The sequence below is a fragment of the Syngnathus floridae genome, chromosome 3 (genome assembly GCF_059516105.1).
Source record: "Syngnathus floridae isolate MCC-2025c chromosome 3, RoL_Sflo_1.0, whole genome shotgun sequence".
NCBI lineage: Eukaryota > Metazoa > Chordata > Actinopteri > Syngnathiformes > Syngnathidae > Syngnathus > Syngnathus floridae.
In genome coordinates, this window is record NC_142415.1 from 22,051,474 (window position 1) to 22,076,588 (window position 25,115).

At 43.2% G+C, this 25,115-nt stretch overlaps 1 long non-coding RNA gene across 3 annotated transcripts in view; it reads right to left on the bottom strand.

Annotated features, from left to right (window-relative positions):
• Positions 1 to 7,965: 7,965 nt before the first annotated feature.
• The window catches only part of LOC148401149 (uncharacterized), a 153,555-nt gene continuing 136,405 nt past the window's right edge, over positions 7,966 to 25,115 (bottom strand). For 2 of the 3 annotated variants that reach the window (XR_015857531.1, XR_015857535.1), the window contains one exon: positions 7,966 to 8,692. This is a non-coding gene — a long non-coding RNA (uncharacterized LOC148401149). Of the gene's footprint in view, positions 8,693 to 14,230; positions 14,419 to 25,115 lie in introns of all 3 variants that reach the window. The other variant, XR_015857532.1, reaches the window with a different exon arrangement.

Consider the following 25,115-nt stretch of genomic DNA (forward strand, 5'->3'; position numbering starts at 1 on the left):
TGATGGTTATTCTTTCAAGCTTAACTTGATTGTCAAATTTAGTGACTGATCATCGTTGATCTTTAACTTGGGGGCCAAAGTAAGAAGGTTGCTGAAAAAAATATTTTAAAATTTTAAAAATATCATGTACTTTTTTATAAATTATAAATATTTTATGAATGGTACACATATTCCTGACAAGATTCGAGTCCACCTTAGCCCTGCCCCAGCGCCAACTTTAATTTCCACCGTCAAGCAGACGTTAGCCTTCCCATTGATCATCAGCGAGCATGTGCTGAATGCTAACACGTAAGACTAATAGCTGCTGTCTGTTTGCATGGACAGAAATCAAGTGTGGAACAGGGAGCACGATGTCCACACCACCTCTGTCCAATTTATCCAATCCAAAATGGAACCTGTCACCCTTAATCCCCTCCACCTCGCCTGATCGATGCAGCTATTTCTGCTCTGTATTTTCACATTTTCTTTCGCTTCGTCTAAGGGCCTGGTTGTTATTTTCCCACCAGCCTGTCAAGCCTGCTCGCCGCCCCCGCCCCCCCCCCCCCCCTCCCCTCCCTCGTAGCCTAAGGCGCTCGTTTGTGTGCGCAGTGAACCCTGATAGGACCCCCTCAACCACTGTCAGTGGACCTGATCACATCTTAAGAGAGTCCCATCATCCTGCCTTTCAAATATCCATCTCTCTATTCCAAGCTGTCATATTTCAGCGGCGGTGTTTGCTGAGAACCTGCGAGAAGGCGAAACGCATCTTTGGCCTTTTCTAACCCCGTCGTATAATCCGACCTTAACCCAACTCTGAACCTAAAATAATCCCAATGGTGCCTTAACTGACATTAGATATTGTGCATATTTTCCCTCTCAAATGAGAAGGTACAATTTCAGAGGACACTTGTTCTTTCAAAGCGTTTTCTCGTGCCTGCGGAGCTTTTAGATGTGAAAAAGATGAGCACCCCCCCTTCGTATCAGATCCGGCCTGATTAACGGCTGAAACGACAAGCGACGGCTCTCGGCATGGCGGTGGGTCTTTGTGCCTGCGTCGCCGCCGGAATGATTTAAAAAGGCTGCAGTAAAAAGAAGACCTGTGGATATCAGCCCAGCCGACGAAGCCTATAGCCCATTAGCCTCTTCACTCCTATCGATCTGCGTGTTTGTTACAGCGTCTTGTCCTTCTCCACCTTCCCGTCACCTTGTCTGTCTCATTACCTCCCACGGCCTTTTGTAAACTCTGAAAAGTTTTCACTTGATGGCTTGGAAAAGTCTTTCACTCATTTACATGTTTATTATGATTTAGCGGTTTCTTGCTTCGCTCATGCTGCAGACAGTTGGGCTTCTTGGGCTAGGGTTGGGCCTAAGGCTGGAGTTAGGGTTATATCTAGAGTTAGGGTTAGAGTTTGTGAGTTTCCCGTAGGGTAGTGGTTAGTGTCCTGGGCTCCCACCACGGTGACCTGAGTTCAAATCCCAGTGGTATCTAAAATATTTTATCATGGAAAGATTTGCAAATTGATCGTGTGTTGCCCCATAAAACCATATACGTATATTCCATGCCATACAAGAGAGATTTCCGTTGGGTAGTGGTTAGTGCTCTGGGCTCTCACCACAGCGACCTGAGTTCAAATCCCAGTGGTGCCTATATAGTTTTATCATTGGAAACATTTGCAAGTTGCTCGTGTGTCGCCCCATAAAACCATATACGTATTTTCCATGCAAGACAAGTCGGGTTTCCATAGTGTAGTGGTCAGTGCTCTGCACTTTCACCACAGCGACCCGAGTTCAAATCCCAGTGGTATCTAAAATATTTTATCAGGGAAAAATTTGCCAGTTGCTCGTGTGTTGCCCCATTAAACTATCTACGTAAGCTTGGGCCATGATTTTTCCCTAATGAACTGGCCTGTTATTAGATACACCAGAAAATGGCGGTGTACCTAATGGAGTGTCCGAGTGATGTCACAGCTCAACCAGCCAATCAGAAAGTGGGGGTGAGGGCGGGTGTGGCACTTTTCACTTAAACCATTTTCAAGCGTACCTAATAACAGGCCACTTTATTAGGGAAATATCATGGTCAAAGGTCACAGGTCTCAAGCTCTAGTCTAAAATGGCGGTGTACCTAATGGAGTGTCCGTGTGATTTCCTCGTTAAGTGCACCTGCGTGAAAAGTTTTGGGTCACTTTCACGTTCCGCAGGAGCTAAAACTTTTCACGCAGGTGCACTTAACGAGGGAATCACAGGGACACTCCATTAGGTACACCGCCATTTTCAAGCGTACCTAATAACAGGCCACTTTATTAGGGAAATATCATGGTCAAAGGTCACAGGTCTCAAGCTCTAGTCTAAAATGGCGGTGTACCTAATGGAGTGTCCGTGTGATTTCCTCGTTAAGTGCACCTGCGTGAAAAGTTTTGGGTCACTTTCACGTTCCGGAGGAGCTAAAACTTTTCACGCAGGTGCACTTAACGAGGGAATCACACGGACACTCCATTAGGTACACCGCCATTTTCAAGCGTACCTAATAACAGGCTACTTTATTAGGGAAATATCATGGTCAAAGGTCACAGGTCTCAAGCTCTAGTCTAAAATGACGGTGTACCTAATGGAGTGTCCGTGTGATTTCCTCGTTAAGTGCACCTGCGTGAAAAGTTTTGGGTCACTTTCACGTTCCGCAGGAGCTAAAACTTTTCACGCAGGTGCACTTAACGAGGGAATCGCAGGGACACTCCATTAGGTACACCACCATTTTCAAGTGTACCTAGTAACAGGCCACTTTATTAGGGAAATATCATGGTCAAAGGTCACAGGTCTCAAGCTCTAGTCTAAAATGACGGTGTACCTAATGGAGTGTCCGTGTTATTTCCTCGTTAAGTGCACCTGCGTGAAAAGTTTTGGGTCACTTTCACGTTCCGGAGGAGCTAAAACTTTTCACGCAGGTGCACTTAACGAGGCAATCACACGGACACTCCATTAGGTACACTGCCATTTTCAAGTGTACCGAATAACAGGCCACTTTATTAGGGAAATATCATGGTCAAAGGTCACAGGTATCATGTTCTAGTCTTCGGGGCTGCATTCCAACATGTTTTCCAAGATTCCCTCGTCAAGTGCACCTGCGTGAAAAGTTTTTGGTCATTTTCACGTTCAGCAGGAGCTAAAACTTTTCACGCAGGTGCTCTTAACGAGGGAATCACACGGACACTCCATTAGGTACACCGCCATTTTCAAGTGTACCTAGTAACAGGCCACTTTATTAGGGAAATATCATGGTCAAAGGTCACAGGCGTCAAGCTCTAGTCTAAAATGGCGGTGTACCTAATGGAGTGTCCGTGTGATTCCCTCGTTAAGTGCACCTGCGTGAAAAGTTTTGGGTCACTTTCACGTTCCGGAGGAGCTAAAACTTTTCACGCAGGTGCACTTAACGAGGCAATCACACGGACACTCCATTAGGTACACTGCCATTTTCAAGTGTACCGAATAACAGGCCACTTTATTAGGGAAACATCATGGTCAAAGGTCACAGGTATCAAGTTCTAGTCTTCGGGGCTGCATTCCAACATGTTTTCCAAGATTCCCTCGTTAAGTGCACCTGCGTGAAAAGTTTTTGGTCATTTTCACGTTCAGCAGGAGCTAAAACTTTTCACGCAGGTGCTCTTAACGAGGGAATCACGCGGACACTCCATTAGGTACACTGCAATTTTCAAGTGTACCTAATAACAGGCCACTTTATTAGGGAAATATCATGGTCACAGGTCCTCGGGGCCGCATTCCAACATGTTTTCCAAGATTCTCTCGTTAAGTGCACCTGCGTGAAAAGTTTTAGCTCCTGCAGAAGTGAAAATAACCAAAAACATTTCACGCAGGTGTGTTTAACGAGGGTCACTTGGAAAACATATTGGAACGCGGCCCCTCGAGGAGTGGAGGTCGACACTCCTGGTTTAAGTGAAAAGTGCCACACGCGCCCTCACCCCCACTTTCTGATTGGCTGGTTGATCTGTGACATCACTCGGACACTCCATTAGGTACACCGCCATTTTCTGGTGTACCTAATAAGAGGCCAGTTCATTACGGAAAAATCATGGCCAAAGCTTACGTATATGGTTTAATGGGGCAACACACGAGCAACTGGCAAAATTTTCCATGATAAAACATTTTAGGTACCATTGGGATTTGAACTCAGGTCACTGTGGTGAGAGCCCAGAGCACTAACCACTACCCTATGGAACCCTCTCTTGTGTGGTATGGAAAATAGGTATATGGTTTCATGAGGCAACACACGAGCAATTTGCAAATCTTTCCATGATAAAATATTGTAGGTACCACTGGGATTTGAACTCAGGTCGTTGTGGTGAGAGCCCAGAGCACGAACCACTACCCTATGGAACCCTCTCTTGTGTGGTATGGAAAATAGGTATATGGTTTCATGAGGCAACACACGAGCAACTTGCAAATCTTTCCATGATAAAATATTGTAGGTACCACTGGGATTTGAACTCAGGTCGCTGTGGTGACAGCCCTGAGCACTAACCACTGCTCTATGGAAACCTCTCTTGTATGGCATGGAAAATACGTATATGGTTTAATGGGGCGACACACGATCAACTTGCAAATCTTTCCATGACAAAAATGTTTTAGTTACCACTGGGATTTGAACTCAGGTCGCTGCAGTGACAGCCCAGAGTACTAACCACTACCCTATGGAAACCCGCTCTTGTACGGTATGGAAAATACATATATGGTTTCATGGACAACTCACTAGCGAATAGATCAGTGGTCCCCGACCTTTTTTGCGCCACGGACCGGTTACGTGTCAGAAATATTTTCGCGGACCGGCCTTTATACAACAAAATAACACATTTATATAAATAAATAATACATTCATAATAAATATATAAATACAAAGAAATAAAATGACACGACTGGCAGAAAAACAAGTATAAACGACATAAGAATAAAACTCACCATTACGTTGAATTAGTGGGAGCACAAGCTCAGTGAAACAAGCTCAGTGCTCCCACTAATTCAACGTAATGGTGAAATTTATTAATAAAATGTGATAAATAATAAACAAATAATTACTAATAAATGAAAAAGATAAGAAAATAAAAAAATGATGTGGTTTTTACTTGTTTTTATGCCAGTCGTATCATTTCATTTCATCTTATTTATATATGTATTATAAATGTCTTATTTATTTATATAAAGGCCGGTCTGCGAAAATATTTCTGACACGTAACCGGTCCGTGGCGCAAAAAAGGTTGGGGACCACTGCCCTAAATTATAATATCAAACATGAACTAATTCTGTCACCAATATTTGGTCACTAAATCAACACTTACTTGCGTTTCAGTAGCACAATCGAAGAATTGGCCATCGTAAGTTGTTTTTTGCTCCCTGGAGCGTAACGGTGAACGTAGCACCATTTCTGATCTTCCCATCGATTGTGAACAAACCAAAAAAAGCCTCAACAAAATTAAAAATCTTCTACTTAGCGTATTCCCTCCTGGAGGCCTTGAATATTATCGATCCGTGTTGTTTTGCGGCGACTTTCTCCCTCATCTATCTTGCTTTGAGAGGCCGGCTTCTCATCATTTTCACCCTGAAATGTGAGCATTGATTGGGGGCTCCTCCGGGCCCCGGCTGCTGGCAGACACCAGCTGCAACGCCGCCCGGCTGCCTGTTAACCCGGCGACCTTGAGGAAACTGCAGCCAAGCAGTTTGCAACGACGAGGGACCGCGCTGTCCCTGTCGTCTAACTCGTCCTCGCCCCTGTTGTTTGTGAATTAATCAGAGCAACGCAGAGACTCTCGTCTGTTCTCGTGTTGATGTTTTGTCCCGCCCTCCTTCTCTTCTTCCTAGGAGACACTGCGCTTTGCTCGACATCAATTTATTCATGTCGGGGACACGCAGACGAGTCTGCCTTTGAAATGACATGACATGCTTTAAGCTGCTAAAAAGTGAGCAAGATCGCTGTGGTTAAATTCATGACGTGGCCGCTAGGGGGCACTGCTCACCCACCGGGTTTTTTCCCTCTTGTGCTTTTTTTCTCTGGTCTTTAATGCAAATGCCTGAACAACGCAATCCCAACACAATAGATGTTGGATCACACGCTCATAACAAAGACAGCCGATGTATGCACATAAATATTCATCTCAAACAACGTCAAAGCTTCTGCGGCCTCGCGGCAAGCCCAGATGTAAATTTCCAAGCGAGCGGTCAGTTTGCGTTTGTTCTCGCCACTTGTGGATTAAAATGAAAAGAAATCAAAAGATGAAAAGATGAAAATAAAATAGATGTCAAATTACCTTTAGCTTTTGTCAGTCGGGAATGTTGCTCGGGGCTCTCAAAAAAAACAGCCCCTATGGGAAGCCCACCGTTCCACTGCAGCTATGCTGTTATTTATTTTAACTTCTAAACCTTAACGCCACTTTAACTCTCGCATAACTTAACTACAGTTTGCAAAATTGAGATCAGGTGACATCAAGTCACCCAACACAATCATTTCCAACCGCAGTTAGTTCACAGTGAATGAGAAAAGTGATTATAATACCATTGTGATGATGATGGGGGAAAAAAAAAAAAGGCCTCTTTTAACAAACTTGATTAGACTCTCGCACATGCTAGGCAGCAGCCCGGAAAATTCTAAATATACTTTCTCGCTCTGCGTCTTTTATTCTCCCTGCGGTCGTGTGAACCTGTCGACGCCGATCACAAGCGAGATCCGAATTCAAATGAAGCAAATCAATCAAACGACTCTCTCCTCCGCCTCCCCGCCGGCGGCTGCCATTAACGACGAGCTAAAACCGGAATGTTTGTCCGCCTTCCTTCCGTGAGCTGTGGGACGGCGGGCGATACAGACGGGCTCAGGTGTGCTTCTGCTTTCCCGCTCACCTTTGCTAAAGCTTTACAAATCACCACACCCAGCGGTCGCCCGACTGGCGGGACACGCCACCCCTCCCAGCGTCAAGCCTGTCGTAGCCTCAATTAGCCGGGAATTAAAATCCTGCTCCACCGGATGGGATCCATGTGGGGCATCGCTCCTTAATTACCGCCATGCTCTATGTGCTGATTGTGCAGAGGAAACAAATTCTGCAGCCTCTGCCCCGCCGCGGTTCCGTTGGAGCTTTTATGGAATCCTTCAAATCAGCGGGTTGACTAACATTTGCTCTTCAACTGATTTGAATACACACTGTGCCTCTCTGTTCTTCCACATTTTCTCTGTCCTCGGATAAAAGTATCCTCAAATTTAAGAAGTAAAAGTTTTTCTGTGCTACTTTTATACTCACTGGCCGCCATATTATGTTACGGGTAAAGTAATGGGCAAACGAAGCTTCATTTTTGTTTCACGAACCACTTGTGTTTTTCGACCGCTCTCGGTGGCACAGTTGGTTTAAGAACCTGCACGCCAGTGTGATTCAACCTGGATGATGAACAGAGAGTGCCATCTAGAGGGGTAAATAAACACAACTGGTTCGTGAATCAATTTGAAGCTTCATTTTCCCATCACTACAAAAGTAATCCGGATTGACAGTGGATGGACTGGCAAGAGTCAGGACAAGCGCTGGAAAGCAACTTACATATAAAATCATTGAATAAGAATAGTTGACCTTCACGTCATCGTAATACATTCCACACACCAAGGCCCTTTGACGTTTCCGCAGCGACCATTTGGCACAAGTAATATGGCCTTGCCAAAACCCAAAAGTAAACCAATCTAACATCGCTCAGTTGAGTCCTTAAGTGCCTGCGGATAAAGTCATGTCACGCTTGTCGCTCAGTGAAGTGGCGGGGTCTAACGAGATGCTATGCATGTCATGTCATGTCGCAGTCTGAAGAGCACATCCCGCACATCGCCTGCGTCCCATCTGGTTGGCGACTTCAGTGCGATTCAGCAAAAATTAGACCACCTCGGTGCTCACTAAACGGAGGTCTTTTGAGGTATTGGATTTTGGAATTATGGTCGATTTGGAATATTGACTGGCTTCTGTGTATAAACCTCATTCAATAGTCCCAATTTAGAACACACGCAAAGCATCCTTAGACAATCCTTTATGAGAAAAAGTGGAAAAAAAATTCGGATCACTTATTGATCAAAGTGTGATGATAATCACAGGCATGACAGTTGCTGATGAAGGTCAAGGTTAAACTATCGAACTGTCTTTTAATATGCTTCATTACGTTTTCAGTGCTGTTTGGCCATATAACAAAAAAACAGGGTCAGAGTTCAATCCAACGTGTCATTTCCTATAGCCAACAAAAGAATGTTGAGGACCACTCCATACATAAACTAGGCGAGGCTTCCCCTAAGAAGTCACACAACGCCTTTTCCGTTTGGTCTTTTGTCTCTGCACCCGTGTGGAGCATTCAAAACCTGAAGAGCCTCCTTGAAAGTCCACCAATGGGCCCAGAAGAGGCTCTTGCACCAAGGCCCTGAATCGGCTGTGATACTCTGCAATTATGTGGGCGCATACGCGTGCGTCCTTGTGTTATTTTAGTCCTGCTTTTTGAGTCACATCGAGTGACGAGTGAGGGAAGAGCATTTGGGCCGAAAACAAAATGAAGCGTGCTGGAAAACTTCCATCGGCTCGTCAAGTCCAAGGACAAGGAGGGTCATGGGTGCGGCTGGGTCTTTGACTGACAGGTGACAGCCCGGGTGAGCCAAGGCGCAGTGGCGTTGACATGGCGGCAAGGGACTGCTGCCACCAAAATGCTGAGAAGCAGGAGAGACAACATGGAAGGTTACCTTCAGGATGACTGAACAAGTTTGGAGACTGAAATGTAGAAGAGGCAGATTTTGTTGACTTTCCAAGCGACACATTTTTTACCATAAAATTGAGCATCCTGAAAATGGGCAAGTGAAACACTGATGTTCAGGTTTCAAACTTGGGTTAGGTTTGAAAATCAGGGTTTCAAGACAATTGTGTTTTTTAAAAGCAGCTTTTCGAGGCGCTGTTAGAGTTTCAGAAAGCATTTTAAATTGGCTTTCGGCAAACGAGATCTTGGAGCCGATCACCAGCGGGTTTAAAAAAATAATTAGTATTTCGAGTTGGGGTCTCAAAAGTCAAGGCTTCAAAGTAGGCCTTCAAGGCAGGATTGGAGTTTGAACCCCTTGAACTCAGTCGAGCCATCTAGAGAAGTCCAAAATACAAAAACTGGTTCACGAAGCCTCTTGAAGCTTCGTTTTTCCAACACGACTAGATGTTTAGGCCCCCTACTGGCAGAGGAATGTACCACATTCTTGCCGCTGCCACGCTTCAAAGACACACATTTTGTAAGCTCGAGACAGCAACGTTTTCCAGCTCTTTCCAGCCTGGAAACAAAGTGGCAGTCGAGGCCTGATACTTGAATCGTCCAACTCCCTCTTCCATGTGTTCCCTCGGCTGGTGCTGTCGTAAAAAAAAAAGAAAAAAAAAAGAAAAGCTAAGCAGCCTGTTGAGCTGCTGGTATTTGATCAATGGCGAGCCTCCTTTTGTGCTGCAAAGCGACACATAAAAGAGGGCTGTTATCGGCTCGCCAACATCAGCCTCAGAGAGCGACCAGACCCGACCGGGCCTGTCTGTCGAAAAGGCCGGCAAGTAGGCGGCGGGTTGCGAGGGCCAGGTGGCGAGGGGTTGGCGCGGGGCGGGTCAAAGCCTTGCCACGAGCCTTTACAGCTGTCACCCACCATCTGGAGAGGAGCACTCAGAGACGGGAGGGAGAAAGATTTGCGGCAGAAACGACGTAAAAAAAAAAAGAAATCGGTTCTGATGGTGCCAGTGATGGAATTGGACACAGGCAATGGCGAAGGGCAACAAGCGAGCTGCCGCCCTGCAGCCAAATGAGGCGGCGGGGAGACATAAAGCGAAGCATTCAAGAGGAACTGGTGGATGCGTTTGAACAGGGCTGGAGCCAAGCCACCAGCAGCAGCACCTGAGCTCCCACAAAGACGGCGCATTCATGGATCTGTGGGGGGCTTTTAGACATGCTCAACATTCAAAATGGTGCATTTGCCATGTGAAAACTAGCACTCGTGCTAATCGTGGACCTTCTTTTTTGTATCAAACATTGAGCATGATAAACTGATATTTTCAGAATGTTTTTCTCTGCAAATTAAAAGAGACAATTATAAGGTCAGGGTTTCAAATCTGATTCAGGATTCGAATCAAGGCTTAGAATTTCAAACTATATTCTCGATATTCTTGATTTTAAGTGGAGAGGTGGCCGGAAGTCTTATTTACCCATTAATAAAATAAAAATAAGTTGCGAGAATACCCGTCGACGAGATCTTGCGTCATTAATGACAATTACGAGTATTGTCGTCACTGGCATACATACATAAGTTCTAAGTTAGGGTTTCATAAGTGATTTGTTTTCAAAGTAGCTTTGAATTTAAGGTTCAAAGCTAAGGTTTCGGGTTGTGTGCTAATGCTAATGTCATGTGTTTGTTGTTTGCGTCATAATTGACACAGTTTGACATTTTCTGCGCCATTGGCTTGGAATAAAAAGGGAATAAATAGGGAGGTGAGAAAATTGGTGTAAAGGAAGTGATGATTTGGGATAGGAGCCACTATTTGGGATCAATGAGTACTAAAAAAATCATGCGTGCTTACAAAGATGAATCGGCCTGTGAAGTGTGACACAATGCTTGAGGGTTGGGTCTTCATCTATTCATTTCTTTTTTTTACACACAACTCGGGGCGATGACGGTATGGCAGCAAAAAAAAAAAAGGATGCCGGGACGCAATTGCACATATCGGCTGCAATTAAAGCGCCGCTAGCGTCGACAAAAATAGTGGCACTTCTTTACTAGATGGGAGGAATTTGGAAAATCATTTGACAACTTGTCTGCTCCTTTCGCATCACGCCTGCAGGGGATGCCCTCGAGCTGGGGCTGTAAACAAAAATATACATCTTCTAATTTTTATTTTATGAAGATTAGGCCAGGTGTTTTAAAAAGACTTTATTTGTCCCAATTACAATGACAGCCCTAAAAGCGGGCGGCCAACATTCACGGTTCAGCCGAACGACTAATGAATGTAGATGAAGTGCCCCGCGTGAAATTTCGGAAGCCATTTTGTGCCTGATGGCGGCGGGATGATCGACCGCTAATTTTTTACAAGTCTGCTTAATAAGGCTCTCGGCAAAACGGCGGGTGACGAGAGCGTTAGAGATTAAATTTACGGCGTCGTTAACTTTGCTATTGTTAAACGTTAATGGCTGACGATTTTAAAGTTTTATTCTACGATAGCCCCTCCCTCTCCTGCCACTGCCCCTTAACACCAAAAGTGTCTTTGTCAATGAGGTGGAGTGGTTTTCCTGATTAAAAACAACTATTATTGTTAAAATAATGACATATTTGATCCACCCCTCCATAATTATGAAACATGAAAATCTGAATGAGATCACTTTATGAGTATCCGATTATATCACGGCCATGTTTTCAAGGTGAAGTGTTAACATTTTAAACGATTAGAGCTAACCCTAACCCTAACCCTAACCCTTCCACCCGAAATCCTCAATGCATCAAACTGTAATGGAATTTCTGCTAATTTACGGTCAATGTATAAATTTACACTGTAAATTAAAATAAATTAGCCATTGAAGGAAATAACTGCAATTGAACATCATGAATCAGAATAAATTTAATGGTGGATTCTGCCAATATTTTTCTCTATTTCATAACAAAAGCAAATCAGTCATACCTCACAGATAAAACTCATTCAATAAAAACGTTAAATAACTGTAATTTGATATTTCACATTGCTAATGCTGCACGGAAGGTAGCGAGAATATCTCGGCATCATGCCGTGAACGTACTAATGAGGCTGCGACATCATTTGGAGCCCAGTTTGCCATCTTTGACTCTCCAGCCGCATTGAGAAATCGAGCACCTTTATCTATGACCCAGTTTGTTGCACTTGATTTGTACCGTATATTACCATCAGCTCCAGCTGCTTCGGAAAGGAATGTTGTTTTTATTCTCAGCCGTGCTATCATCGAAAACGATCAAGTTCAAATATTTGCAAAGAAAACTATTCCACCATCTAAAATGGTGACTTCATCTTTGGTGCCCTTTAGCTATTGCACGTTTATTTTATGAGCAGGAACTTTTGATGTTCTCTCCACTTAATCTTCCATTAAGAAAAAACAAAAAATATATATATAATTAATGCTGCAGTTTACAGGTACAACAAAGTTTCTTTTTTTTTGCTTTCATATGCCGCTACGTGACAATTAATTCCTTAGAGACCGTGGGGGGGGGAAATGAGAAATAGAGTGGACATTTCTATCATAACAGAACTTTGAAGCCAAAGTCAAAAATGTTAGTTTGCAGCAGCAGCGACCAAAGTTAGCGATCAAGTTGAGAAAGAAAGAGTGTCCGAGGTTCCGTTCAGTTCCGCTTGCAGCTTTAATTAAACTTGAGAAGCAAGATATATATATTGTATCAGTCGGTAGAAAGGCCCTTTGAACAAATGTCAAACTTAGCCTGGGATCTTTGTACAATTGGGGAACGGTGGATACACGTTTTCCTCCCGAATGTCCCTCATGACTCATGTGCCTCGGCGTTTGATTTTTGAAATCGAAAATAAAGACAGTATAGCCACGGTGACAGAGGAGACGAGCGTCAGATCTCCCAAAACCTCTGAAGTGAAAGCGAGGTGGAAAAGGATTTCCTGCGTGCAAGAGATTAAATCAAATCTCGTTTGTGATATCAAAGATGAATAACATTATACACACTGGACAGCACTAATCCAGCAAGTAAAGTGAGATTTATTTCTACACTGGTGCATACTGAATTTTGAAATTTATTTTTCAATCCGTCAAATTAATTCCTCTTTATAATATGGTATAGTGTATGATACATTTTTAACATTTTCACTTAAACACATGGATTTTATTGACATTTTGTAGTGATGGCAAAACAAAGCTTCAAAATTGCTTCATGAACCAGTTGTATTGTTCTATGTATTTATGTCATGAATTCATCTTAATAATATTGTATAGTGTAAGTTAACATTTTAAATAAATATGCTATAGTTAAAATTTTAACACATTTATTTGGGCATTTTGTAGTGATGGGCTAACGAAGCTTCAAAATTGCTTCATGAATCAGTTGTATGGTTTGACTCAAAACTGTGACTCGAAAGGCGTGTGAAAAGGCATCCGTAGTCTGCAATTTTGGCTTGCAGTGCGCATTTAGTTAACTAGTTGACCTTCAGAGAGAAAATGATCCTCGATTTTTATCCAATCGCTACTAAATTAGAACCATGTGTAAAAGACAGCTGGACGATGCTAAATGGTGAATCATTAAGAATTTTCATCGATGCATCAGCAGAGGACATGACTGCGCCTCACTATAAAACAATAAAACTCGAATCAGCGAAATAGACAAGGCCGTCCCCAAAAGCCACAAGGCATCACATTTTTGGCAGCTACCAGATTTCCGCCACAGCATCCGCAAAGTGAGCGTGTTGGATATAAGACTGCATTGTACAAGGTCAGCTGGTCATTAATGTCCAAGTTATGACTCCTTCTTTCATGGCTGCTTATAGTTAATATTCAGGTGGAATCGTGATGAGCATCGATGTGTAATAATGATATCAGCCGGCATGCCGCTCGCTGGTGGTGGTGGAACATGTATTCCAGCTGCAGTAAATCATGAAATCAATATTCTTTTCATTATCTCGCCAGTGTTTTCGGCGCCCTAATAGCGTTGCCCGCGGTAACCACTTGATGTACATCTGACCCTTTTGTCTTATTTGTGCGATTGTTGGAATTCATCAGGAAGGCTTCAATCCGTCATGTTGTTGGACAGTCTTAAAAGTATCCAAATCATTTTTTTATTGCAGTAACACAGTATTTGTACTTTGTACGCTTATGTGGCCGCAGACTATAACGACCGAGCTGCTGTAATCATCACCGATACCAAGATGACGTGAGGAGCCATCAAAGCCGAGCGAGCGAGCGAGCCGCCAGGCGTATCGGCGGCCTCTATCTTTCTTCCGTGACCTTGTCTCCCTATCGTGTCGCCGTCGTTGGCTTGACACCAGCACGCCAGTGCGAAAATGCTCTCTTGTGTTCTTCGTTTTCCCAGCATCCCGCCCCGACCCCCCCCTATGCCATCTGCTTGGGTTGAAAGGGTTTTAATTTGTGATCCAATCGCTTTCCTTTGGCTCGTAACGTGGCCGCATTCTGCAGCAATAAAGAGTAGATGGAAGGGGTTGGGGGGGGGTTTATGCTCCTGGGGCTGTATGGTGTTAAATGGTACCTGTCCGCCTGCTAAGCCTGCAGATAGCCCCTCGCCTCTCGCATAAGTCAGCTGTCGTTGTCATCTGCTGTGGTGGCGGAGGCTGATAAGGTGTTGATGGCCAGTATTAGCGTGAGATTCAAGTCACATAACTTGACATGGATCACCAATTTTCTGACTTGGGACTTGCTTGGCTGAACAGGCTTGAGCTGTAATATTTAAAAATAATCAAATAAATGAATAAATAAATACATAAATATATATGTATATACTATACTATATTAAATATATTATATTATATGATTTAATTTAGATACGTATATACTTTTGACTTGGCTAAAGCCAAGGTCTAATTTCACTCAACTTTGTTTTTCCCCAATAACTGAGACTGGATTGAAAGTTGAAGGTCAAGACTTGATCCGTCCTTATTTATGACTTCTCACCACCTCAAGTGTTTATCAGCCCAATATTCCAGCACACCGTAGGCAAGGGCAGACTCGAGAGAACAAGCAAAGGACGTCAACTGGGGCATCAATCATCCCCGTTAATTGGATTGTGTGAAATTAACGTGTTGGCTTGATTTAGCACGCCGAGCGTTTGTTGCACTCCAGTCGGCTCAGCTTTGTACGCTGCCATTCAAGTTGACACGTGTGCAAAATTCGAATCATTCTATTTGTTGGGTACTCGTGAAAGAGGAGTGGACTCGTTCTAGCCGGACGACTTCAAACTAAGGATATCCGAAAAAAGGTCAGCTACAGACTCGCTAAAGTTCCATTTTGAAAAAGTTTGCAAGAACTCCCGTGTTCATGACGATAAAAGACGTTCATTCTCTATCGAGATCACCGATTCGTCGGCAGAAGGCTTTCATTGCCGGCGGCCGTGACAAACGTGTATCGTCTGCGTGACACAATGCTGACATCAAGTTCACGCTGAGATGTCAGTGTGGCCTTAAGAATGGCAAGCACTCAGGGATGAATCATCCAAGGCTGCTTTTTCGGAGGGTTTGAATTCAAGAAAATGTTACAGCTCCTCGTGGAACTAGATATTAAATAAGATTCCTGAGTATTGGTGTCAGAACCAAACCCTTTGCTCGCTTCGCACTCAGCAGATGGCAGTGTACCGCTTCTCATGTTTCACAGCCCCCCCCCCCCCCATTATGAGTCGGGAAGCAAAAATATTATCAGTGAATCGCTTTGGTGTGCTTTAATTGTGTGTTGAGCCATGGCATTGTTTGTCTTTCTTGTTTTTTTTTGTGACAATCGTTTTGGAGGGGGGAAAAAAACAAGACAAAAATGCTGGAAATCCCAAGTAGAAAGCTGGCAGGGAGAAGATGGCGTATTAAAGGAGGAAAACAAACAACAACAATAATAATAATAATAATAAAATCATTAAAATAACAAGAACTTATTATTATTATAATTTAAACTGATCTGTGAACGACGCAGCCCATCTGTCGCTTTAAAAATCAAATCTGACCCTGGAGCACAAGTTTGAGCGGCTCAGCCTTCGATGAATTAACACAAATAGCCACAAGAATCTTTCAGCGATGCGCCAATGGCTGAATTTTGCCTCCTTTAAAGCGAGCCAAGCCAGAGTCTGCTGTGCAAGAAAGACAAGTGAGATAGTTGCATTGAAGCTACAGGCGCGCACACACACACACACACACACACACACACACAAAGTCTGCGCCTCTTATTGTAAGATGAGCTGATCATGTCGTCTTTATGTGGTTTTATTTCCTTCGGGCTCTCCCTCTCCTTTTCCACTCCCTTCTTCTGTCAGCCTCGTCACACACACACAGACACACACACACACACAGCTTACATTATTTTCTGCTCATATCCACACACACATTCGCACACAGTCAGGGGCTCCGGGCTGCATCGATAAACCATTAAAAAAGAAAAGCCGGACCGCCTCGGAGGCTCCCAATGAGTGACAAAAGGCCAGAAATCACAAAGAGGCGCATTCACCTTTCAGCCAACATACGTTTATTTGGCTGAGCCTGCGGGGGGCGCCGTCTGCAGTTTGTGAACGTCAATCACACGGGCAGTCACACTCCCATCACAGTAACCCTATGTGTGTATTTCCTTTTCCCATTCATGCTTTATGAAGCCTTGAAGACACAATGCTGGATGGTACAACGTCCAAGTTGGGCACGTTTCGAAAATTGTTCAATTTGGGTGTTGCATCACAGGGGGCGCATCCAATCTGAGCATTGCTGACTTCAGAGTGCTAGCAGCAATACACCAACCAGCCTGTTGCTTCCAAATATCGCCTAGCTTGCGCGGGTTGATGCCTGATAGGTACATTGTATATATATGTTATCATGCGTTCCCTAATGAGTACTTATTAATAAAATTATTGCACAGTATGCTTGCTGTTTCGTTTTGCAGATGTCCACCAGTCATACGTTGCTGTCTGGAGCTTCCTGACCTTCTACGCCTCGGGGACTCCAAGAAAGCTGTTGATAGCTCAAACCGTTTTGTTTATGTCTGTGACTTCTTATTTCACATAGACTCCTGTCCTTGCACCCTTTTTGGTTCTCATCTGTAACTTCTTTTTTCACATAGAATCTCTTTCCTTCTCTCATGAGACAAAGCCCAAGCTTTCCCCCCACCTTAGGGGGTAGTCTCACACTGTGGGTAGGGCATTCCTAAATAAAAAGAGCGGGGGGTGCAAAAGACCTTTAGTGTATTTTGGATTGCTGTAAGTCTGGATGCACTCCTCGCGAGAAAAGACTCATATTCTGCCTCACTGGTTTTTGTCTGCTGATCCTTTTGCTGAGCAAATACCTGACAGATTTTTGGGGGCTCGTCTGGGATCTCAATAGGACTATTTCTGGCTCCAGCTGACTTTTCGACGCAGGATAAGTCCTTGGCCAAGGCATATAGATAGACAACAAAACCCTTTTCACGGGGCTGACTCGATCAGTCGGTTGGACGCTGGAGTGGTTGACGAGAACATCCGGGGAAAGGCCCAGCAGACTGTGAGTATGAATATTGATTCTGTTGAAAGGAATGAAAGTGTAGTGGCAAGAGGTCACTTGAAACCTTGACAATTCTAGACCCTATCAAGTGCATTTAGAAACAGTTAAATTCTGTATGGGATGCTGGAGTCCCCTGACGTAAACGTCAGTTAAATTCCATAGGAGGGCAGACTCCTCTGTTTTCTAAAGAAGTAAAGACGTACAGGTAGTTGGAGCAGTTAAATCCCGCTGAGGTGTCGTGGGGCCTCCTCACTAACCTTCCTAATGTGTTAGTTTTCTGCTGCCATCTGTGGTGGGTTTTCCTTAACCCTTGTTTAGCTGGTTTGGCTTCTTTCTCCATGAAAAGATAGGTTTTATATTACTTTGAGAAAAAGGTAAAGATAAGTTTTCCTTGCACAATAGGAAGGTTAAAGAGTTTGTTAAAATCCACGGGAGGGCGGGCTCCCCTGCTTGCCTGTGAGACGATAAGAATGCGCATTGTGTGAGTGTGTGTATGGTTTGACTGAGAGTCGAAAATTGTTCAATTTGGGTGTTGCATCACAGGGGGCGCATCCAATCTGAGCATTGCTGACTTCAGAGTGCTAGCAGCAATACACCAACCAGCCTGTTACTTCCAAATATCGCCTAGCTTGCGTGGGTTGATGCCCCACGTTGGACACCACAAAAAAAAGTGCATTGTGACAATGTTCGCAAATTGACCCCTGAGATGAATAGTACGTACGTCGTATGTCCATCCTCATCAGACCATGAACTCCTACCAAAGTGTTTTTGCACTCGGGTTGCCAAGACACATAATGTATGTGCATTACTATCATGAGCTCAACTCCCAAGCATGTAAATGGAGATTCCCTCAAGCCCCGGCCGGCAAAGTGCTGCCAACTGCCTTAATTGAAATATGATGGTATCGACTCGCGGGGGTCAATAGCTGGATTACTGCACCTCATGTAAAACCTGGGCGCCACTTTGAAAAGCAATGAAGGCACAAAGTCGTTTATGTTTATGCTCGGCCATACTTTTCTGAGAAAGCTTACAAAAGCGATAAAGCAAACGGGCGCTTGCCAACTTTACGGCGGCCGTATAAAAAAGTGCGTCGCGTAGACGACGTTACATGCGTGTTGCCGTGTGTCGTTTTAATGCTAGTCTGATGAGATCGTAAATATCAACGTCAAGGTGGCGCTTGGGACGACGCAAGGAGTCATTACATTGAGATGGAATCTGGATTAAAAAAAAAAAAGGCAAATAAAATAAATATACAAATATAAATAAATGAATTAAAAAAAAATTGAAAAAAAAGGAATAAATAAATGAATAAATAAATATTATATAGAAGGAACTCCTGAGCTATTTGCTTTGTTCAGCGCAAGAGAAGAAGCAAGCACTTTGCTGACTCTTCTCGTAAGTCATCTTTCCAACCGCTTCTTCCCAACACAGGAAGTGCGAGATCAAACTGGCACCAGACGCAGGCCAGACGGCAATCGTTTCTCCGCCGCACCTTCAACCAAACGGGAATTATAGAAGCCATCACATCCCATCTTTTCCATTTTACTTCACTTTCAGTCGCTCTCCTGCTTGCCACTTGGCAGACATGCAAATGATCCTGTCGATATCCCACTCCCCCCCCCCCCCCCCCCCCCCCCCCCCCCTTCACCTCGCGCCAGCCTTGCAAATAAGTCATGCCTATTGGCCAGAATTGGGCGGGCGGGGGTTGGAGGGTGGTCGTGACCCTCGCTGGCTGTCACAATCCATTCTGCTTCTCCTCAGTCACATTGGAAAGAGAAGTGAAAGAAAAGAGGGCAGGAGAAATTGCTGTTTGGCCGTGTAAATCCGCTGATAATGACAAGCGCTTTGGCATCGTTTATGGGAAGACATTGCTAATGGCACATCATATTTCCATGTTTCCATATTTTAAGGATGTCTGCAGAATAATGATCAGGGTTGTAATCAATATAACTGTCAGGAAACTATGATAATATGTATTGGCAATAAGAAGTTATTCAAATGAAGTGACAAATAAGTGCAAAATGAGTAAGACTAAAACACACGCGAACATTGAATGAATTACAACGAAATTAATTTAAAAATAAAAAAGCATAAAATCTGAATGGAAATCAGCAAAGTAAAAATAAATAAATAAAAATTAAAATAAAAAAGTTAACATTGAATGAACTGCAACAAAAGTTATTTAAAAATGAAATAAATTACAAAATATGAATGAAAAAAGTAAAAAAACGGAATAAATAAAAAATAAAATGAAAAAAGCTTGTGTGTTCAATATGAATATCATCAGCAGCTGTCTTAACTTTTGTCTTTTTGCATTTTTTTTTTTTGTCTGTTTAAGGATGCAGAATGCATTCACGCTTGTTGAGCTCCGGCGTGTGTGACGAGCCTCCTCGCTAAATTATTCCTCGGGATTTTTCAAAAGCGATCCGACTCCGCCGGTTGACTTTTTCACATCGCCTTGTCAGAAGCGGTTTTGGCTGTCATGCTGGGCCGCTCACACTTTTTAACAAGACGTTTTAACACATTTCTACTCGATTTTTTTTTTTCTTCGTTCAGCACCGTTCCTCCGACGCTGGGCCTTAGCATGCAAACTTTCCTCTTTGTTCTTTTTTATAGGGGGTGGTGAGAGGAAAGCGTTGATTTTTCACCAGGAATTATGCAGAAACTTGGTAGAAATTGTTAAAAGCTAATGCGATGGGAAAAGAACTTTCTGAAAAAATTGACTACATTTGATGCAACCAGCACAATAAAATCGGAGGAGTCTCGGACATGGCATCCTTCACATAACGGAAGCAGTTTCCTAAAGAATGATGGGCCAAAAAATCTGGCTCTCAAGACAAAATGCTAGTAGAAGATCAAATATTTGGTCAGTAGCGGGCCTGATAGTACTTCAGCACTTTGCTCACATGTAGTGGGCCAAACTATGCCGCAGGCCATGTTGTATCCTGCGGGCGCTGATTGTGTGCATGGGAAAAATGAAAATTTCAAGAGGAACAAGGCATTCCGCAACCAGATATACTCCCAAGATTCAGAGAGACGGTCAATAAGAAAAACAAGTCGGGGTCTGCAAAAAAAACAAAAAAACAAACAAACCACACACCAGCCGTGTCTTCAAAGGCAAACAAGGTAACGAGTGATGTTTTCCTCCAGTTTTCAAAAATCATTATTTTATCATCTCTGATGCTTGAAGATAAACTCGAGAGTTTTACAAGCAATCGGCAAGTGAAATACTTTCAAATAATCTCATCGATTGTCCTCTTCAGATGTATCAAAATGAAATATTAAAGCTGTGTGGAGCAATTCTATAAAATTGAATTCATAAAGTGTTTAGCCTGAAAGTCTTTTTCCCCTTCATTATTTTTTTTTTTTTGGAAGTTCAACTTGGCCACTATACCTGGCATAGCTTGCCAATACATCAAAGTTGGCGTCACCGAGCTCGAAAAAACAATGGCCCAGAATGACGACAATCGAAAAGGTGAAGCTGGCGCGTGCCGAGGTCACGCCGCGGCCGGCCTCCACGCACGAGGCGGCCGGCCTAATGAAGAGGAGGAACGCCGGCGTTCCGTTTGCTGCCAACTTGGACCACTGAGCTTTGTGGCTGCTTTTGTTTGTTGCCAGTTCAACTTTCATATAGACATTTTAAGAAGGGACAAACTTTTGGGGATTCAACCCTGGAAAGATGAGTGACGCTAACGCTAATTAGCTAAACATTTGTAGCGACAAACAACTTTATGGTTCATTACGTGAGAAGGAAACTTATCAAGCCAACCTTGAAACTGTCACAACTCCACTTGAAGTTTTTCTTATTCAAATGTCTTCCTGTTTTGTAGACAATACAAGGAAGACAAACAATACGCTAAGAGCATCTATGGAATCGCGCGGCCTTGCCTGCGGATAATGGATCCATTGAACGCAGAAGCTGAAGGAGCCCCGGCGCGTCGTTCCGCCGGCCGATAATGTGAGATAATGTGATCGCGCCGGACCGCCGGCCAACACAACATGGCTGTGCGTCTGACCTCAACCTCTCCTAGCGCAGACGGATAAAAGGATGTTGTTCTCAATGCTATCGCGTCCCCCCGTCGGCATGAATAATGAAGGACGTGCACCTTGTTTATCTTTCAATTCAATATTTACTCCTTGTCAGACGCATTTGGGGGCTTTTCATCAGCGCCACTTTTTTTTTTCTTTTCTTTACTCTCTACGGCATTTGTCCTCATTGTTAATGTTTGATGAAGACGACAATAAAGTGCTACGCTGCCTCTACCTGCGCCCCGCTTGTGTTTTTATTGCTAGTGTCTCCGTGGAGCGAGAGCAGCATCCCGCTAACCCCCCCAGCCAACATTCCATTTCCTCCCGTGAGACCTCACGCCGCCTTTCCCCTTTATTTCCCATCACTTCCTTTTGTTACCCTCAAGGTAAATTTGGGATGAATTGAATTAGGCAAAGAAAAGTAGGTCATGGCTCCATTGTGTTGTTAGAGGGAAGGTTAAATCTGACACTGGTGAATTCCCAGCAGTCAGTCAGTGTTGTTTTTTTTTCTTCAAAACTGGTTTCAAGCTAAGTTGAAAGCTTGAAGCCAGTTTCAAATGGAGTGTCAAGACAGGGTTGAGGTTTTGAGATGGAGTTTTGGTTTCACACCAGGTTTTCAAAGACTGATGGCTTTTTTTTTTTAACTTGCACTTGATAAACAATCCATCCCAAAAAAACAACAACTTTTAAATTGCAAATTAAAACAAAGCATTGAAAAAATAATTCATAAAAAGTAACAAACTTGTTCTTAAAGCAAATCTCCCTGAAATAACAAAACAAAAGTCAAAACAAAAAACTAATGAAAAATCCCAAACTTATTTAACTCTTAACTTGACACCATAAATCTGTCTTGAAATTATAATTTGAAACTATATTTTGAAAACCTAAAGGCTGTCTAGGAACTATTTTTTAGATCTTGGTTTAAACACGAGCCCGAACTTGAAACCTTGAAACTGTCATTTGAAACACGAACCCTTTGCCGAAAGCAAAATTCAATTCCAGACCCTTTCTTGAAACTTGAAAGTATACTTTCAAACCACAACCTTGTCTTTACATCCTTCTTTGAAACTACTCCCTCCCGCCCTCGCATAAAAAACACACACAAAAAAAAAAAAGGCATGAGACTAACTGCTGGGAATTCACCAGTGTCGGTTTAACTTTATTTCAAACTCTTTTGGATACTGTGAAGCATTTTCCTGACATTCCCGTACACTTTAAAGGACTTTCCTCTCTCGGTTCATTAAAAAAAGAAAAGAAAAACATCTTCATACGTCTTCCTTCTTTTACATCATTTCTCGAGCATGCTGATCAAAACTCGGGCCTCTCCCTCGACCATTCATGTGTTTGTTGCTCGCGTGTTGCAACAGTACAAAAGTGCATACTAAAAAAGTTTTACCTCCGGGCTGTGCAATGTCCAATGGCCGCCATCTAATTACTGACTTTGATTATTTCCATTTTGTGTTTTAGCGAGCGGGTACTTGGTGGTGGGAAGGGGGTAACGTCATTGATTGTCTCACTTTCCAGCCTCTAATTGAGCCAAATGGGAACGCCACTTGCCAGAGTTCACTCCCCTCCAGTGTTTACACACTCGCACGCCACAGACTCATTCATACCAAACTCCCGTGGACACACACACGCACACTCTAACACGTTATGTACACATATATTTTATGTATGTAGGTATATCTATATCTATATCTATATATATGAAATATATTTAAAAAATAGATATAAAATAATATATTAAATAAAAAATGCAAGAAAACCCAATATAATATATACATATATAAAATAAAATGAAATATATTAAAAAATGGATATAAAATAATATATTAAATATATACATGAAATATACAAGTATAAATATACACTTATATATCCATACACGTATCCATATACGTATATATATGTAGGTATATGTATATCTGAGTGTGTGTGTGTGTATGTACACATATATTCATGCTCATTTCTAATGAAGGGTGGACATTGGTGAGTTCATTACAGATGGGCCCACAGATGCTACTGGGAATGAATGCTGTTGTCTAATGATGCAAATCAGAGCTGTTATTTCTTCATAACACAATGTGTGTACGTGCGTGTGTGTGTGTGTGAGTCAGGAACCGTAATTGCCAGAGTGTGCCGTCGGCAGGCCCTTGTCATTAAAATTCACACGTGACCTCTCCGCCGGTGTCGGGTAATTGTGGTCAAGCGGATCTGACGTGAAGCGAAAGAAGAGGGCCATCCTCGGTCCGGTTTACTCGGTCTTCAAAAGACTAATGTTGAATTTTTAATTACAGCGAAACACTTTCATAGAAGCTGTTCAGGCTTGAAAGAAGGGAGAAGTCGGTGAAGGAGAGGTCTGTGTTTGGGTTTGATGTTGGGCTTTAAAATTCAAGATTTGGGGTTCATTCACGGGTAAGGTGTTCAAGACAAAATATGGATTTTTAATATCTTTTTAGGTCAGGGATAGGCTATCAAGTTTGGGTTTGAGAACAACAAGACGGGTTCAGTTCAGGTTTCGATATTGCATCTTGCATCTCCCGACAACAAGCGATTGAATCTAATCCGTGATGAAACTGCCTAGCAACAGATGACAAGCCAAATAACTATTTCAATCGTTTTTACGAGAAGTCAAAAGACCATTGTTTCTTTTTTTTGACTCTTTAAACTTCGGCGATCATTTACTGTAACTGCACGCAATTGAACGCCATCCACTCGAGAGGGCTTCGTTCGGACCGTATTGATTACAGCCCTGCATTAAGCATTGAAGTCATCACCGAGCCTGGTTAAATGATTGTATAATGAATAATAGATGAGATTGAAAGGCCAGGAAGGGTAATAAATGGGTCTGGGTGATATTCATTCAAGGGCCGCATTTGACTTTTTCAAACTGATCTCTGCGATCATAAATCAGATGAAAGCCCAGTTTGAAAGTTTACGACAGACAGCCGTGTCACAGATCGTTACGAAACGTGCTCATTTTGGGATAAGCGACTCACTCAAGGGTGGGAGGGAGGACTCGCAAAATATCCGCAAACTTGCACCAAACAATTTTTTATTTGCATATTATCGACTGGTTCTTTTCTAAATCTGAGGACATCTCGACTTGAACATGTTCACGTCTCAAAAAAGGCTTTCAATCACTTCATGTATGTAAATTTACCGAGTTTAATTTACAACCTCTGTTGCATCTGATACATTCCGCCGCATCGTAACGTTTATCATGTCAAGACGGCTTCACTCATGTCCCTCTTTAGCCTCGCCTGTCCTCCCCCCCTTCCACTACCCCATACGCCCTTCGGAGGCTGGAGCGCGGTGGGGTGAGCAAGACAGCTCCGTAATTAGTTCTTGAGCACACTCTTGCTAAGTATTCCCGCCTTGTGGCTTCCATCTGAATCAGAGAGCTCTGATCGCGATCCAGACTCCAAACTCACAAGCAGCAGCAGGATGGGAAGCTTAATAAATAAATGACAGTGACTTAATAAAACAACAAGGCGTTCACTTTAGGGTTTTAAAGTAGGGATTGAAATTTGGGGGGGGTTGAAGGATTGAGAAGTCATCTTTCAGGACAGGGTTGGGGTTTTAGATTTGGATTTTAGCTTTGAAAGTCAGGTTTCAAGACAGCTTTGGATTTTGAGGACTTGAATTCTCTACTTTTCTACTCTACCCTGATTGGGTTGGGCTCCATCAATTCGTTCAGGTAAGAGAGGCGGGCAGGTGTAACGACTAGATAAATAAATCAATGAATCAAAGTGACTCAATAAAAGAGGAAGAGTTGGGAGAAGACTTTGAAATCGGCCATTTGTCAGCCGTCAATTGTCTCCTGCTCTCGCTCTCATTTAGCCAGATGATTGCCTCCAGCGGCCCTGGGGAGCCATCGGCAGCACA